Source organism: Octodon degus, unplaced genomic scaffold (genome assembly GCF_000260255.1).
Source record: "Octodon degus isolate 3935 unplaced genomic scaffold, OctDeg1.0 scaffold00331, whole genome shotgun sequence".
Taxonomy (NCBI): domain Eukaryota; kingdom Metazoa; phylum Chordata; class Mammalia; order Rodentia; family Octodontidae; genus Octodon; species Octodon degus.
In genome coordinates, this window is record NW_004524907.1 from 220955 (window position 1) to 236308 (window position 15354).

The 15354-nt window shown below is 43.4% G+C and overlaps 1 protein-coding gene across 4 annotated transcripts in view; it reads left to right on the forward strand.

The window, feature by feature from the left end:
* Positions 1-15354, forward strand: part of Bcl9 (B cell CLL/lymphoma 9) — an 89273-nt gene that overhangs the window by 54091 nt on the left and 19828 nt on the right. For 3 of the 4 annotated variants that reach the window (XM_004647828.2, XM_023708116.1, XM_023708115.1), the window contains exon 2: positions 13232-13359. The gene's annotated coding sequence lies outside the window, so the exon portion shown is untranslated. Of the gene's footprint in view, positions 1-9699; positions 9730-13231; positions 13360-15354 lie in introns of those variants that run through there. The other variant, XM_023708114.1, reaches the window with a different exon arrangement.

Consider the following 15354-nt stretch of genomic DNA (forward strand, 5'->3'; position numbering starts at 1 on the left):
GTAGGTGCTTTAGACCACTGAGCCATCTCACCAGCCCCGATGATGTTATTTTTACAGGGGTTTTCCCTCACTCGAGGAGAGAGTCAGAGAGCCAGTGCAGAACAGCACCAAGAACACAGGCTTGGCCCCTACCCTAGCATTCGGACCTAGACCCCATCCTTTTAATATAGCTGTGAGCCTTGAACAAGCCATTAGTCTCTCCATTTTGGTTGACATCTGAGAAATGGATATAGTTGTAAGTCACATCCCAGGATGATGCTATAAGGAAATTACCTGTCCCACAGGCAGTGCTTAGTAAACTAGCTTTTTAATTAAAAAAAAAAAAAAAGAATTAATGGTGTAGATCTCTTACTCATTTTCTCTAAATTATATTGTTTGTAATTAATTCTTATTTTATTTATCCAACTGTAACCCCCCAAACCATGCTACGCACATCTGTAGCACAGATGAATTTCCTTCACCTCAGAGTGACTTTAGTTTTAACTTCAGCTCCACCCATCTCTTGATGCTTGGGAGTCACTTACCTTGGATGTCACTTACCTTTTCAAATAAAGTCTTCTTAACTGCAAAGTGGAAAGGACAGTTTGTACCCCAGAGTTACTCTGTGTGTTACAGAAGTTACAGTCCACAGAATCATGCTTGTCATGTGCACATACTAATTACTCAATAAATGGCAGCTGTCATCATTTTTTTTTGTGGCCAGCTCAGCCCATGCTGGGGGTGTGGCTAGCATGGCATGTGGTGCCAGAGATCAAACCAAGGTCCCTGCAGTTGCCTAAAATTGCCTAAGCAGATGCTTTAAACAGCTGAGCTATCTCACTGGCTCCTATTATCATTTTTAAGATCACCTTTGCTATTGTTATTTTCTGATGCACTACCTACACCTATACTGCTCCTTTCAGTGCTCGAGTGTGGCTACTTATCTCTCCCTCCTGGGTCACCCTTTCTTCTTGAAGCCAAGTCATATTCTTAGAGATCTGTTCACTTTTTTTTTTTTTTTTTTTTTCAGTGCTGAGATTGAACCCAGTACCTTTGCACAGAACTCTATCCCTTCCCCCACCTTCTTCTATTTTGGTTTTGAGATATGATCTCATAAGTCACTAACTGCCCAGGATAAACTCAAACTTTTGATTCTTCTTCCCTGGCAGAGTGCTGGGCTTGCAGGCATGCACCACTGCGCCCAGCCCAGATCCACTTCGGACTCTTCATGAAATTATTACTCATCATCCTAGAGTCTACTTATTGCTTTTTCTTTTTTGCCTTTTTTTTTTTTTTCCTGAAAGCCTGCGCTTTGTGTCATGTAATTCAATTAAGGAATTGTTATTAAACATTTTATCATTGTTTTTCTTTTTCTTGAACTAGTCTATAAGATGTTTTCAGCTCCTAATGAAACTCTCACTGTACTTAATTTAGTACTAGACACTCTAGGTGCTTTTTAATTCCTTATCAGTAAAAAATTAAGAAAGCAAATATGTAAAAGCCAGCATGAGATTTAAAAAGCAGGTACTTGATCACCTGTTCAGTGTCTCAATTCCTATTGATCAAGATTGTCTTAGTTATTTTCCTCATTGCTGAGACAAAATATGGGGCACCCAACGTCAAAGGAGGAAAGGTCTATTTGGCTCACAGTCCATAGAGCTTTCAGTCCACAGAGAGCTGGCTCCAAGGCAGGCTGGTGTGGCAGAGGGAAATCGCCGAAGCATTTCACGACAAAAGCAGGGCAGGCAGAAAGCAGCAACAAAGCAAGCTACAAGGGACAAACAACAAGCAAGGATTCTCTTTCTGTCCCTTATATCTTAGCCAGGCTACCTGCTTGCACTCATTTTTTTAGTCGTAATATCACACTGGGAATCAGTCCCAGCATCCCATCCTTGATCCCAGCAGCACATACCAGCCACCTCTGAACAGCCCCACCTATCACCACATGAGGCTTTGGGGGGCACCTAGATACCAGCTGTAACGAAGACTGATCCTGGGCAGAAGGATTTATTCCAAAGCGTAGCACAGACTGAAGAAATGGGTGGTTGGTAAGTTACTCCAAAACCAAGATCAGCCCGTTTATCTTAGCAAAGCCTCTCCTTCTTGGCATCAGTACCCGTGTTTTTGTGTTCTCATCACTTTTTGTCATCTCTCTCCAATTTCAACCCTTTCCTCCAATCCCAGAGGACTTATTGCCCTCAGAAAGCCTTCACAGTATCCGTCCTCTGGCTTTAACTTCTGGGAAAAAATCTCTAAGCTTCAGAATCAGCCTTTTCTTTCTTCTTCACAATATTCTGAGTGCAGCTAATAGTTAAGGGTAGAAGTATGGCCAGATAACTTCTTAAAATAAAACAGAGCTAACTCTTTATTGTGCTACCCTCTGAAGTGTTACAACTTAAATCTGAAAGTATGAGGAAGTAGTATCTTAAACCTAAAGGTATGGGTTCTGTGGGTGAATGTAGAGTATGCCAGAAACATTATGGGCATGCTGGTGACCCTGGGTATGACTGAGTGAAATGTGGCCTTTCCAGTGCCCCTAAAATCTCTCCTGAGGCCAATTCGATTTTGGACAATCCAGAGGTAACCAAATGTAAATTCATAGCCAACACTTATTAAGCATTTACTGTGTGTCATGCACTATTCATGTTTATCTACATGTAGTCACTTATTTATTCCCACACTGTCCTGAAAGGAAACTATTATTCTTACTCCATTTTATGAGCCTTAGCATGATTAAGTAATTTGTCAAAGATTATACAGCTTGCAAAAGGCAGAGCTCGGATCCAAAACCAGAGATCTTGACATTCTAGTAATGGCTCTGTTGAATCATGAATTTCTCTGTAGACGTATTCTGGGAAAACAGGGGAACAAAATTCATTGGAAAAGGTATCGTCACCATCACCATCACAGCAGCCAAGGTCCTGTCCATGTCACATATAGACACCATACAGAATGCTTGCTGAAGACAGAGCGAGGCCTCTGGCCCTACACATGTCTGAATCAGCCTGACCCTCAGGTCGCCTCAGATGCTTCCACCTTCATGAAGCAGTATTTACTTATCCCCTCCCCCTCAAATAATGCATCTCCTCTGATTGCCATTGTACTTTTTGCCTCTGCACTGCCTCTTATTTATTACCTTCGTTCTTGCATTGTGGTTATTTATATACATTGTCATGCAGCTGAGCCTTGTACATTGCTGAGTCCTTTGCCTGGCTGACTCCTACGCGTTCTCTGAGATTCTGCTCAGGCCGTTTTGCTCTCCTCACTCTCCAGTCTGGATGGATGCTGCTCTTTTGTGTGCCCCCAACACCCTGTATTTATCCATATCATAACATTTATTATAATTGATTATAAATACTGACTTGTTAGTGTTCCTAACTAGATAGATTCTCACATCTTAGCATCAGGGTACATGTCTTATGACCCTTTATTCACTGGAATCTTCAGTACTCTGCACCTGGGATACAGTGAGCACTTACTAAACTTTTTTTTTAATGAATGAATTTTCCATACAAGTTTGATTGAACTTCAAAGACATTATATGTCTGATTCATTTTTTGGATCCCTTAAGATGCCCTGCACTTAGTAGATGCTTGATAAATATAGCAGTGATAAATTATTCAAAAGTGAAAGAGGTATAGGATTCTGCTCTTGGGATAGAAGGGCTCTACAATAGAAGGTAGTTGATGTTAAAAGTTTGCATATTTAGGCTGTGTTTTAAAGTTAACGATATAAACAACACTTGAAGTGGATGATAATTTTTTTTTTTTGGCCTGAAGTTACTTGGATAATAAAATGTAGAGGAACAGGAAGATCACAAGTTCAAGAGCAAACTGGCCGGGGCCAGGGAGATAGCTCAGTAGAATAAGCGCTTGCCTGGCAAGCCCAAGTGTCTGAGTTCAATCCCCCGTTCCACCAAAAAAAAAAAAAAAAAAAAGAGCAAACTGGCCAATGTAGCAACTTAGAAAGATCTTGTCTCAAAATTGAAAAAGGTTGGGAGCATACCTCAGTGTGGAAGCCCTGGGTTCAATGTCCAGTGCCACAGAAAGTCCCAAAATTTAAACCCAAGTTCATATGACTACAGAGCCAGTATTGTTTCTCTTATCCATGTTGTTAGGGTCATAGGGTAGGAGGGCCCTGAAGAGGAATTAGAGAGGAATTAATTAGGAATAGACACAACACAAACTGCGATCTTATGTAAATATGTCTTTTAGGAAGAACTGTCTGGAAAGAATGTGTAGATTTGACTGATGAAGGGAGAAGATGGAGGCAGGTTAGCACTTGGCTAAATTTGAAATAAAAAACGGGGAGAGGATACTGATGTAAAAAGAAAGGAGGCTGAGGCAGGAGGATTGATATGAGTCTGAGGCCAGCTTGGACTAAAAAGTGAGTTGAATGCCAGCCTGAACTGCATAGCAAGACCCTGTCGTATAAAGATCAAACAAGAACAACAAAAGCTAATGGAAGTGAGAAAACTGAGCTAGCCCTTCCAAGGTGGGATGAGATGACCTATCTTGCAATATAGGATTGCAGTATTCTATATCTTGCAAATATAGGAGAAGTATGGATAAAGTAATGAAGTTCAGTTTAAGTTACATACTTAAATTTTAGTTGGGGTCCATTTTCTTGGTTTTATGTCAGCCCAGGAGTAAAAGGGAAAAAGAGTGAGTCCACGTAGCTAGCAGGGATTTACTTTGCTAGAATAGAGGGAGGTCAAAAATTCCGAGCCAGCTAGTGAGAACGAGGGATGCAAACCATGGAGGTGAAGTCAAAGCTGAAATGGTTGGGTAGCAATTCCAGAGTAACTGGGGAGAGGTTGATTGTGTGAAATAGGAAGAAACTAGAAGCAAAGGCAGAACTCAGGAAAGATGAAGTAATTGAATCTCAAGGACCAAATTCCTAGGCAAATGTAGTAGGAATACAGTAGTAAGAACACTTTCCCAAAATGAGTGCAGGGAAAGCAATTAAAAACAAGAAATGAAGTATCAAATTAGTGGACATTGAGGAGGGAAAGGGATATATGCAAAGTTAGGAGGTGAAAGATCCTAGGAAAAACTGCAGAGCAAAGAAGGCCAAAGAATGAAGGACTTCAATTTGTCCAATAGGAAGGGCAAGTGATTTGGGGGATAATACTTAGACTACATGGAACATGGATGTTGTCTCTTATTAAGCCATGATGAGGGCCGGCCAAAGAGCTCAGCGGCTGAAAGCACCTGCAGGGGCGGGGGCTTTGATCCCCGGCCCTGCCAGTCCTGGCCTTTCCCTGGGGGCAAGCAGAGACAGCAACTGAGACTGGGCATGGTGGCACACACCTGTAATCTCAGTTCTTGGGAGGCTGAAACAGGTGGATCACTACGAGTCCGATCTAGTAGTGAGATACCATGTAGACCCTTCCCTAAAATACAGAAAAATAAAAAAATAAACGATGATGAACTTTGGCTAGATTTAAAAAGTCACTTAGAGCATAAGGAAGTGGCAGGATGCATACCAGAAAGCTGGAATTTTAGAAAGCAGAATGACGAGAGTAAGAGGCACATCCATATCAGTTTGAGCCAGAACATAAAGGGAAGACACGCTGGTGGTACCTCCTCAAGGTATCAGAGGCTCACAAATACTGCACCTCTCATTTCCAGATCGTGCAAAGCACGTACATGGGAACACAGAACACCACCCACTCTGGCATCGGAGGGCCAGTGGTCCCAAGTGAAGCTGCAGGAGCAAAGGAGGTAGGGATATAGAATCAATAAAGATCAATAGATTTTTTTTTAACCTTACTAAAGAGATAATTAGTTTTAAATTTTTAGGCAGGGCTGAAGCTCTTGAGATTCCCTCTCAGACTTCAATGGGTGGGTGAAAGCCAGGATAGAGAGATTCATTTTTCCATCATGGGCAACCTGAAAAAAGAAATAATTTCTCTGACTATCATTATTATACCACCGTGAAAGTCAAGAGATGCCATTCTGTCGCAACCCTTCATTTTCAGTTGTTATGACTCTCTTGGTAGTGCTCTTTTGGTGTTGAAATTCACCAGCTTTTCTTTGGACAATGAGGTGTGTAGATGAATCAGTAATAAACAGCACAAACAGCAGGAGTCCATGGATGTGCTGAGGGCTTTGACCATGGCAAGAATTTCATGGTCTTGAATTAGGGCCTCTTGTAACTCTAACACCAGCTGGTGAGTGGGCTCAACCTTTCTTAGTCTTAATTTCATTATTCTTGAGGCAGAACTTCATGTTCTCTCCTACAATAATAAATACTATCAGGAAGGATCAACCCTTGAAAGTTAGAACAGTGGAGTATTGTACTCAAATTCTAGTCCCTAAAAGGGAGCATAATCTTGGCAAAATCATTAAATTTCTATTTCAGAATTCTCATCTGAAAAACAGGATGGAGTCCCTCCCAATTCTAATTTTTAGGTGTGTTTATCAAGAGCTGAAGAAACAAAAGCACTTGTTCCTTCAACTTGAAAGTGAAGAGTTAGAAAAGAATGGAAGCAAACTTAAATAATAACACAAGTGCTATGATTAGTTGAAGAATCAGAAGACAAATTTCTATCATCTATGTTTGCAATGCAATGAACACTTATCTTTATGGAGAAAATTTCAGTAAGAAAATAAAAGCTAGATTTCTTTAGTGTCAAAAGCCTTTATTTAAAAAAAAAACAATTTTACCATTTGGGTTAAAAAAGATTTATCTTAGAATTTTTAGAGTAGCAGAAACATTTTGAAGCATTTATTTATAGGATGCTTTTAAAAATGATTTCACTGTTATCCATTAGTGTTCATGTATATATAGTGGTTTAGATCCTTGTACACTGAAATAGAATTCTTTTTCAAGTGAGATGGAAGTGAATGTAAGTTAGAAAATTTAGAGAACAAACATTCCAATAAAATAAACTAGTTATAGGATAAATAATATTTTAAAACATATTTCTATATCATGTGTATTATAACTAAAGTAATATTACTATAGAAATTCTAACTTAGATTTCATGATTTTTAGCACACTTTAATTCTTGGTACTGTTCTTACTCTAGTGTGGTGCATTTAACATTCATTTGTAGTTTTCTTCTGATTCAGTATACACAGTACTTTTGAACTTTAACATATTTGGTTGCATGAGGGGTCACTTGCACTAAAAATACAGAGTTTCTTATATGTGCATTTTTGTTCTAATGAGTTGGTCTTTTTTTTTGCGGCACCAGAGATTGAACTCAGGCCCTTGTGCTTGTCAGGGAAGTGCTTATTCCACTGAGCCATCTCCCCGACACCCCCCCCCCTTTTTTTTTTTGGCAGAACCAGGGATTGAACTCAGGCCCTTGCACTTGCCAGGGAAGTGCTTATTCTACCGAGCCATCTCCCTGACTGCATAAATTTGTTTTGAGCTTACTAGGGATAGTGATCTGGTCTGGGATACACCAGCCCAGGGGTTATTTAGGCAGTGGTTTTCTTTTATAGAAAACTGTAATCTACCTATATACAGTTTGTGAGCCGTTTCCTCCTAAATTAATAACTTTTTTTTTTCCCCAGTACTGGGGCTTGAACTCAGGAACTTCGTCTTAATATCCTTAATTAACCTTGGCTTGACTACCTTCTCTTAATTCATACCTAACCACTCCCACCACCTTTTGCAGAAGTTCTTAGCTATTTGACACCGAATATTCTATAATTTAAGCTTGATTTTTTTTAAAAAAAGCGTTGTAATTATTTCCTATTTGGAATCCTTCAGTTGTTCTTCGTTTTATGGCGTTTGTACTCTGTTGCTTGTTTCCTTTACTCATATCCTCAGTCACCAGAGCAGGCAGAAAACATCTTGCTACCGTTTTTCATAGGATCTAAGCCGAGGAGGCTCGATATAAAAACTTACGCGGCCAGTTAAGAGTTTTAAGTGGTTTGGAAAGCAGTGATCAGCTCTATCATTTGGAGTTCTCTTGCACTATCCTTTACAACAGCTGCGTTCCTTAAAAAGATACCCCAAGGAAGGTTTCCTATTTTATAGATAGAAAAACTGACACAGAATAGGTCTCCTGGTTAAAACCATTGGCAACAGAAGCCAGAGCGGGAGGAAATTTATCTAGCGCTCTCGGCTGTGCTGCCTTCATCCCTGGGGAGAGTATGAAGTGCATCCTAACGCAGGCAGACTTCCCCTAACTGCGCTAGGAGAGCTCCGGGGCCAGCGCGCAGAATTGCAGGCGCAGTCTTACGCGACTCCACAGGGCACAGATGCAGGCTGGCAACGCTGTGTTTGGGGAGAGCAGACAGGTGTGCAGTAACGGTCATGGCAGCGACAAGGGCCACACGAATAAAGCTGGAAGGAGCAGCCCGAGTCGGAGCTTTCGCGCAGCAACACGCGCTAACCAGGATGCGGTCACTTTTCCGTGGGAGCAGAAGTGCAGCCTAACGAGCAGTCTCGCACTTCACTGGGGACGTTGCTGGGGTCCTCGGGCTCGGAGCCCTCCAAGGGCTAAGAAACGTCTTCCGAAAAATCAGGGGAGCGACACTGTGGTTGTGGCGCGACTGAAGGACCTAAGCAGAAGATCCCCTCCGCGGGCTGCAGGGAGCGGAGCTGGGCGGGGAGGGCGGGGCCGCGCCGGGCCAGGACCGGACCGAGACCCCGCATCAGCCAAGTCCGTAGGACCCTGGCGAGGACGTGCTGCGCAGCCGGTGGCGCCCGAGAAGCAGCGCAGGTAGCGGCAGCGCAGGCAGCGAGAGGTGAAGGAAAGGGACCGGAAAGGGGCAGGGCGGACCTGCATCCCAGAGGTGTGAGGAGGTGGCCTTGAAGACGGGAGCTAGGCCGGGACCGAGGAGGGCAGGGAAGAGTGAGAGAAAGACCGGTTCTTTCGGTAGCCCCCAATTGGTTTCTCTCAAAGATGGCCAAATTCCACGCTGCCCTTCCCCCCTCCGCGCCTTTTCTAGCCCCCTTCGGTGGCTCCCGGGCTACGGAAGGCGGTAGGGAGTCCGGGTGCGTGTGCGTGGGGAGGAGGGTAAGGGAAGAGGAGACTCTTTCTGGTGGCACCTCCCACCCGGCCGGACCGCTGGGAGATTTAGTTGCGAAAGTGGGCTCTGCCGCTTTAAGGCGTCGGAGTGGGCGTCACCCCTAGCCCGGTGACGAACCAAGGAGGGGCCGTGTGGGCGTGTTCATGCAAACCAGGGGCGGGGCCGGGGGCGGTCCTATAGTAGAATATTGGACGGAGGGGTGGAGGCAAAGGCGGCCAGGCGAGCTGGTGGGCGGGGAGAGGGGCGGGGCCTCTCCGGGAAGGCGGGGGAGGGGGAGGAGGAAGCAGCCGGGTTGGTACCATTGCGCTCGTTCTGGGAGGGGGACGGTGCCTTTCCCCGGGAGGGGCGGGTCCTTCCCGGCGGCGGGGCCGGGCGCCGAGGCGGGGCGGGGCGGTCCCCAGCGCCTCGCCGGGCGGGACCTCGGGGCCGGGGGAGGGGGCACTTCTCCGCCCGCGTCCGAGACTGGGCCGGCTGTACCTTTCGTGGCGCGGTGTAGCTGGGGGAGGGTCGAGGGGAGGGAGAAGGGGCGGTCCCGAGAGGGGGGAGCCGGAAAGGGGGAGGCGCCGGCGGACAATGGAGCCTATGTGTGCCTGCGGGAGTGGGACGGCGCCGCCGCCGCCGGGGGGAGACGCTGCGCCGCCGCTGCCGCTGGCCCCGGCCCCGGCCCCCCGGGGCTGAGAGCCGCCCCGCACCGGAGCCCCCTCCCCTTCCCTCCCCTCCGCCGCTCTCCCCCTCCCCCACGCCTGTCTCCGGGGTAAGTGGCACCTCGGGGGAGGGGGAGGGGCAGGTCGCTCCGGGTGGGGGTGCGCCCGCGTGTTTTGAGCCTGTTTGGGGGCAGGGGCAGCCACCGCCGCGGAGAGCCCGAGCAGGGGCGGGGATCGGGGTAGCGGCTTTAGTGAGTTGAGTCCGAGGAACCTGTGGGGGGAGGTGAGGGTGCCTCTGGAGTGGTGGGGATAGTAGAGGGGGGAGCATCGCTCTCGGTTTTTGGAGGTTGTGTCCCAAACAGTGCTTGGGGAGGTTACCCGAGAAGATAGGACTATCCTGGAATGCCTTGAAAGACCGAGATAGGGAAATAAGGGGATTCAGGTTGAGTTTGGTGGGGTCTGTAAGACCCCAGGATGGATAGAGGTAAAGGAGACTTTGCAGGCCAGTGACTTGTTGAAGGGTGGGGGGAGGTGAGGACTAAGAAGAACGTACGAGTAGTAAGGGACTCCAGCAGGTGAGCTAGTGGTGTCTCGGTCACTGAGTCATTGTGGGGGTCGTGGAACACGCCAGTGATTTCTAAAGTGGAGCCCTAATCGCTGGCCTTTCAAAGTTGTACGGACTATTAAGATGTCACTGGTTAGTTTGGGTGAGCCTGGTGAAATGGAGATATCCTAAGGAAAGCCACGGCAGGTTGGTTATTATGTCCAGAGGGAAGGGCCAGGCCTGTAATGCATTGCCTGGGGCCTTGTGTGAAGGCTACCAAGCATGAAGAAGGACGCCTGAAATCTGTTCTCCAAGAGGAGGCTGGGTCTACAGGAGGGTAAGGAAGAAGAGGAATGATTTAGAGGCTAAATTGGAGTCCAGTTGGGGCTAATAAAGTTACTAGACAAGGTAGAAGGAGGGATATAAAACTGCTTCTTAGTGGTGAGAGTCTAAGGTGGAAGAGAATTGAAGCAAAGTTTGACTTTGGTTAACGTAAACATCAGTTAAATCCTTGGCAAAATGAACTGCTATGAAAAAAGTTAACATTTTGGATAATGATGTGTAATGGAGTACTTGTTAGCATTTGATGTGTTAAGGAATTAAATATTCTTTTCCTGAACCAGAGCTTTGGGTTCCTGTGCTTTGAATCAGTTAGAATTATCAGGTAGTGAAGATAAGTAGTGAAATAGAGAGATGGGTTGGGGGGTGGTGAAGGGTGAGACTCAAGCATGTTTAGAACCTGTAACTTTGGAGACTCTAGCATGATTGTCTTGTTGGTTTTGTTTTTTGATTGGATCCTCGTGTTTGGGAATTTTAACAAAGAAATGTATGTGTGTATAATGAGATAGTCCCAAGTAGAAATTTAAGGCCACTTATTTAAAGCCTCTTTATTTGCTGTTGAAAAATATCCAGACTGTTAAGGAGATGGGTTAATAAGAGGATGTTGTAAGTGGCACAGAGATACTTTCTGAGAGTGAGAGTTCCATTGCTTGTTTACTGGCTAGGAAAAGAAGAGAAAATTTAAAGTTGAGAAAAGTTTTGGGGTGAGTGTATGTAGGATTTGGTAGTTACATGACCTAAGCGATTGGTGTTAAACCACTAAACTGTTCTTCTGTAATCACTGTGCTGAATTTAAGATGATACTGGTTTCAAAATATATGATAGGTAGCTAGGTCATTGGCTGAAAGATGAAAGAACAGTTTCCATATAGAAATAAATAAGGCAAGCAATATGCAAGTGGCTCTTGAGCAAAGGATTCCTGACCTGGATTTTTAGATGACGAATACAAGCAAAACAGTACTTATATACTTTAGAACTTATGGGCTGTTTCTCCCATAGCCTTCAAAATTGTCTGCTCCTATAAATAAAAAATAAAAATTGCTCTCTGGATTGTAGGAAAAAAAAATAACCCAGAGGCTTCCCAAACATTGTGGCAAACTAAATACTTGATCATGGTAACTCGGTATAGTAGTTAAAGGTTTGAATTTGAAATCAAGAAGAGAACTCTCCCATTGACTTAGGTGTGACCTTGAGCAAATCTCTTATTCTGCTTCTCCATGTCTCCCATCTATGCAGTGATGACGCTGCCTGCTCTGATCACTCATAGCTGCATCTCAGCCCAACAAGTTAGGGCTATCCGCAGAGTGGTTTAAGCACCTCGGAGAATAAGAGATCGTACAGCCCAACTCTTCCCTTTCCTCTACAAGACTACTGTGGTATCCCATTAACAGACCAGATTCCACTTTTGTAGTAATTATAGCAACATGCTTGATCAAGGAGTAAAACGAGCTATCTTGTACATCTGACTTGCTCTGTTGTCTGAGTTTGGGTTTTCTGTTAATTTTGAAAGGTAATAACCGCTCTCCATTTAGTGGCAAAACAGTAATAGTGTTGACAATTACAAAAATGTAAGCAAAAGGCCTCAGGAGAGAATAGGAAAATAGATGCTTTGAATAGCTAATCTACGCTATGCCAACCCTAAATGCCTGTGGCTTTGCACAAGCTTCTCGGTATTGAAAGCTAATTTTATTCGGCTGTGACATAGTATTGGTGGGATGATTGATTTCTCTGTCTGCTTTGGGTAGAGTAGGGTGATGATGGTAGAGTCTGTAGAAATTTGCTCAAGATTTGCAGTTCTTAACTGTAGTATCTCTTATTACCCCTTTGGCAGTCTGGAAAGTGTAGGACCCTTCTGAGAATTTCTTTCTGGGAATACTTTTTGAATACACAGAAGAAAATACATAGAATTACAAATGAAATGGAAACATTAACCACAATGTTAATTGTGATACAGTAATATATGTGCTTCTTTATAACATACCACATAATAAATGGTAGCTGTGTCTCTAAAGGCAGGGACTGAAATTTTGAAGTAGTTACTATGATTGTGAAGTAGCGATGAGTGTACCTACTGTGTTGGGGCATCTGCAACAACTATGGTTCCACTGGTGTTGCAGACACAGGACCGCTCATACTGGCATGAGCTGTTAACACTGACACCCACAGTTGAAGGCTCTGTAACTTTTTTATTTAGGGAAAATCTGGCTTTCCAACCAGTTCAGAGATACTGTTTCATCCTTTGGGAGTTGGTGAGTCCCAAACTAAAAACTCTAGACCCATTGATTTTTTCCCCCCTTAGGCCAACTGATTTTAAGTTAAATTATGGCCTTTCGCTTATTAGGCTTTGTGGTGTTTTTCAATATTGCCACCATACTTAAAACAGGAATAAAGAGAAGACGTGAAAAAAAGGTTTTTACAATCACTGGTGGCTGTTTTGGGGTTGTGGAAAAGTTAAAAACAGTCACTCAAATGTTACTTGTGTGTCTGGTTGATTTGCTTTTTCTGAGCTCTCCAGTCACCACTGGCATGGTGAATCCTCAGTGCACTAGGTTTAGTTGCAGTGTACTTGTATGACTTGTAGTTTGATTTTCAGTGTTTTCGTCTGCCTTCCCCATTTTTGACGTAATCACTTCTTATTCTTTCAGAAACTGCTATTGGCAGATGGGTAGCTTTCTTAGGAAACAGTGTGGACTTGGGTATGAATTTTTTCTATCTTCTTGTCCTTGTAGGACTGAACTGTGAGACTAGTTGATACCACTCCAGCTTGACTCTGGGCTGATCGGGTGCCCCAGATCATTGTGGGAAAGCTTTTCTGTGTCCTGATGTAGAAGAGAGAGCAAATCGGACGTCTTGAAAGGTAAAGATCTCGACAGTACCAGCCTATAACTTGTGTGATTCCATCTGAGTATGTTGGAATTTTATGTCTGTACTTTAAGGAGTTCTTAAAAGTTAAACTATATTTGTTCATTATTCTAGTAGTAGTCAAGCTGGAAGTCACCAAATTAAACGCAAGTCAGGACTACCAGTAGGCTTCTCATACTTCCTTGGGAGCAAGGATTTGTGCATAACTCAGTTCAGTTGAGGAAAAAGTTAAATAGGTAGTCAGCATGTTATGTCTGATTTGTGTGAATGTACAATGAGAGTAGCAGTGCACAAGCCCTTAGCTCGCTATAATGTATGGATTAACCATCATTAATTGAGTGTCTACTGAGTGTCAGGTGCTTCAGTGGTGATTGACCTTGTCCTTGGTGAGTCCCCATTTATGCATACTCAAGCTCTTATTGTAGATATTATAGTACTGTTATGCATTAATATTTGTGGGGTGTGGAGGACATACAAGGAAGTTGGTAAGCAAAGAGAAAATTGCACAGAGAAGGGACATTTGTGCTGAAATATCACTTCTGGTACCCATTATTCTAAAAGATGATAGATGAAATTCATTTTTGCATGCTTAAATTTTGTCAAAACTCTTTAAGTTGATACGAATTTTTATTTGCTTCTTAAAATGTGTTAGTTGCCGAAGGACAATAAATACATTTTATCCCATGAGTACTAAAGTTTATATTAATAGTTGGTTTGAACCAAGGCTTTCTATACCTGCCCATTATGTAGCTTGTTTTTCTCCACATGTTAGGGAAGGAATGGTTCATCCTACTGTGTGGTTGGCATGCCAGAGTTAAGAATGAGCTAGGAATGGAATCCCAAGGCCTTTTAGTTCCACATTCTTAAGTGTGCTACTATGCCTTTTATGGAGGAGTGGTCATAACATAAAAATGAAATTTGTTAAACATGACAGAGTTCTAATAAACTTGACTTCTTAGAGGAGGGAAGTAGGGAAGCATCATTGGAAGAGTTGAAATTGGAATTTTGGAGGTGATTCTGACTTTCGTCAGATTAATGTATGAATTTATTTAGACCTTACATCAGCCCTAAAAGTGTCTCCTTTTAAAGATTTCTAAATAATTGATCCTAAGGCAGTCTGGAACTTGGTGCATTCTTAAAATTTCGAAACTAAATCCTGGGAAAAGGGAGAGGCTCCATGTCATAATTCTAGTTTACAAAGACTGATGTTGGGATTAGTTTTTGACTCATCACAGAGTTTTAATGACCACCTAGCTCGGTTCAGCACAGCACTCTGCATATGGTAGGTACTGAATAAGAGGAAATCATCTGGCTAGGTTGTTCAGCCCCTGAGTTCCTTCTAAGATATATGAAATAAATGTTTTTGCTGGATGCCTGCCACATAATTGGGAGGAGGGAGGAAGTTTGAATAGTGTTTAATTTGCAAACTCAGAAGCCTATCTGGACTCTTCTCACCTTACAGGTAGTTTTCTGTGCTAATAAGAAATGGACAGAAGCCAGTACACTAGGGTTTATTTTCTGAGCATGTAGTAAATGCCCAAAAATTTCTTTTTCTTTCTTTTTTTTTTTTTTTTTTTGCGGAACCGGGGATTGAACTCAGGCCCTTGTGCTTGCCAGGAACTCAGGCCCTTGAGCTTGCCACAGAAATTTCAAAAGTACACTTACACCTTGGTACTAGACAACTTTGTAGCTCCCCAGAGTTGTTTCTCAACTCAATTTTAACTTGAAAATTTTGTCCTGGTACTTGTCAATTTTTTGGTACTCCATATACAAGCTAGAGCTTTTCAGTGTCAGTTTGCCCTTTTCAGCCAAAATAATTTATTTGGTACTCACTGCTTTTGGTACTCGCCAAGCCTCCAGGAACTAACTAATGACACGTTCAGTATTGAGATACCAATGTAGAAAAATTGATTTTACTTACACTTGGTATGTCTCTAACCTCTGAAAACTAAAGTGTGCATTTGGGAAGGAGAATAAGCCACACCTTGAA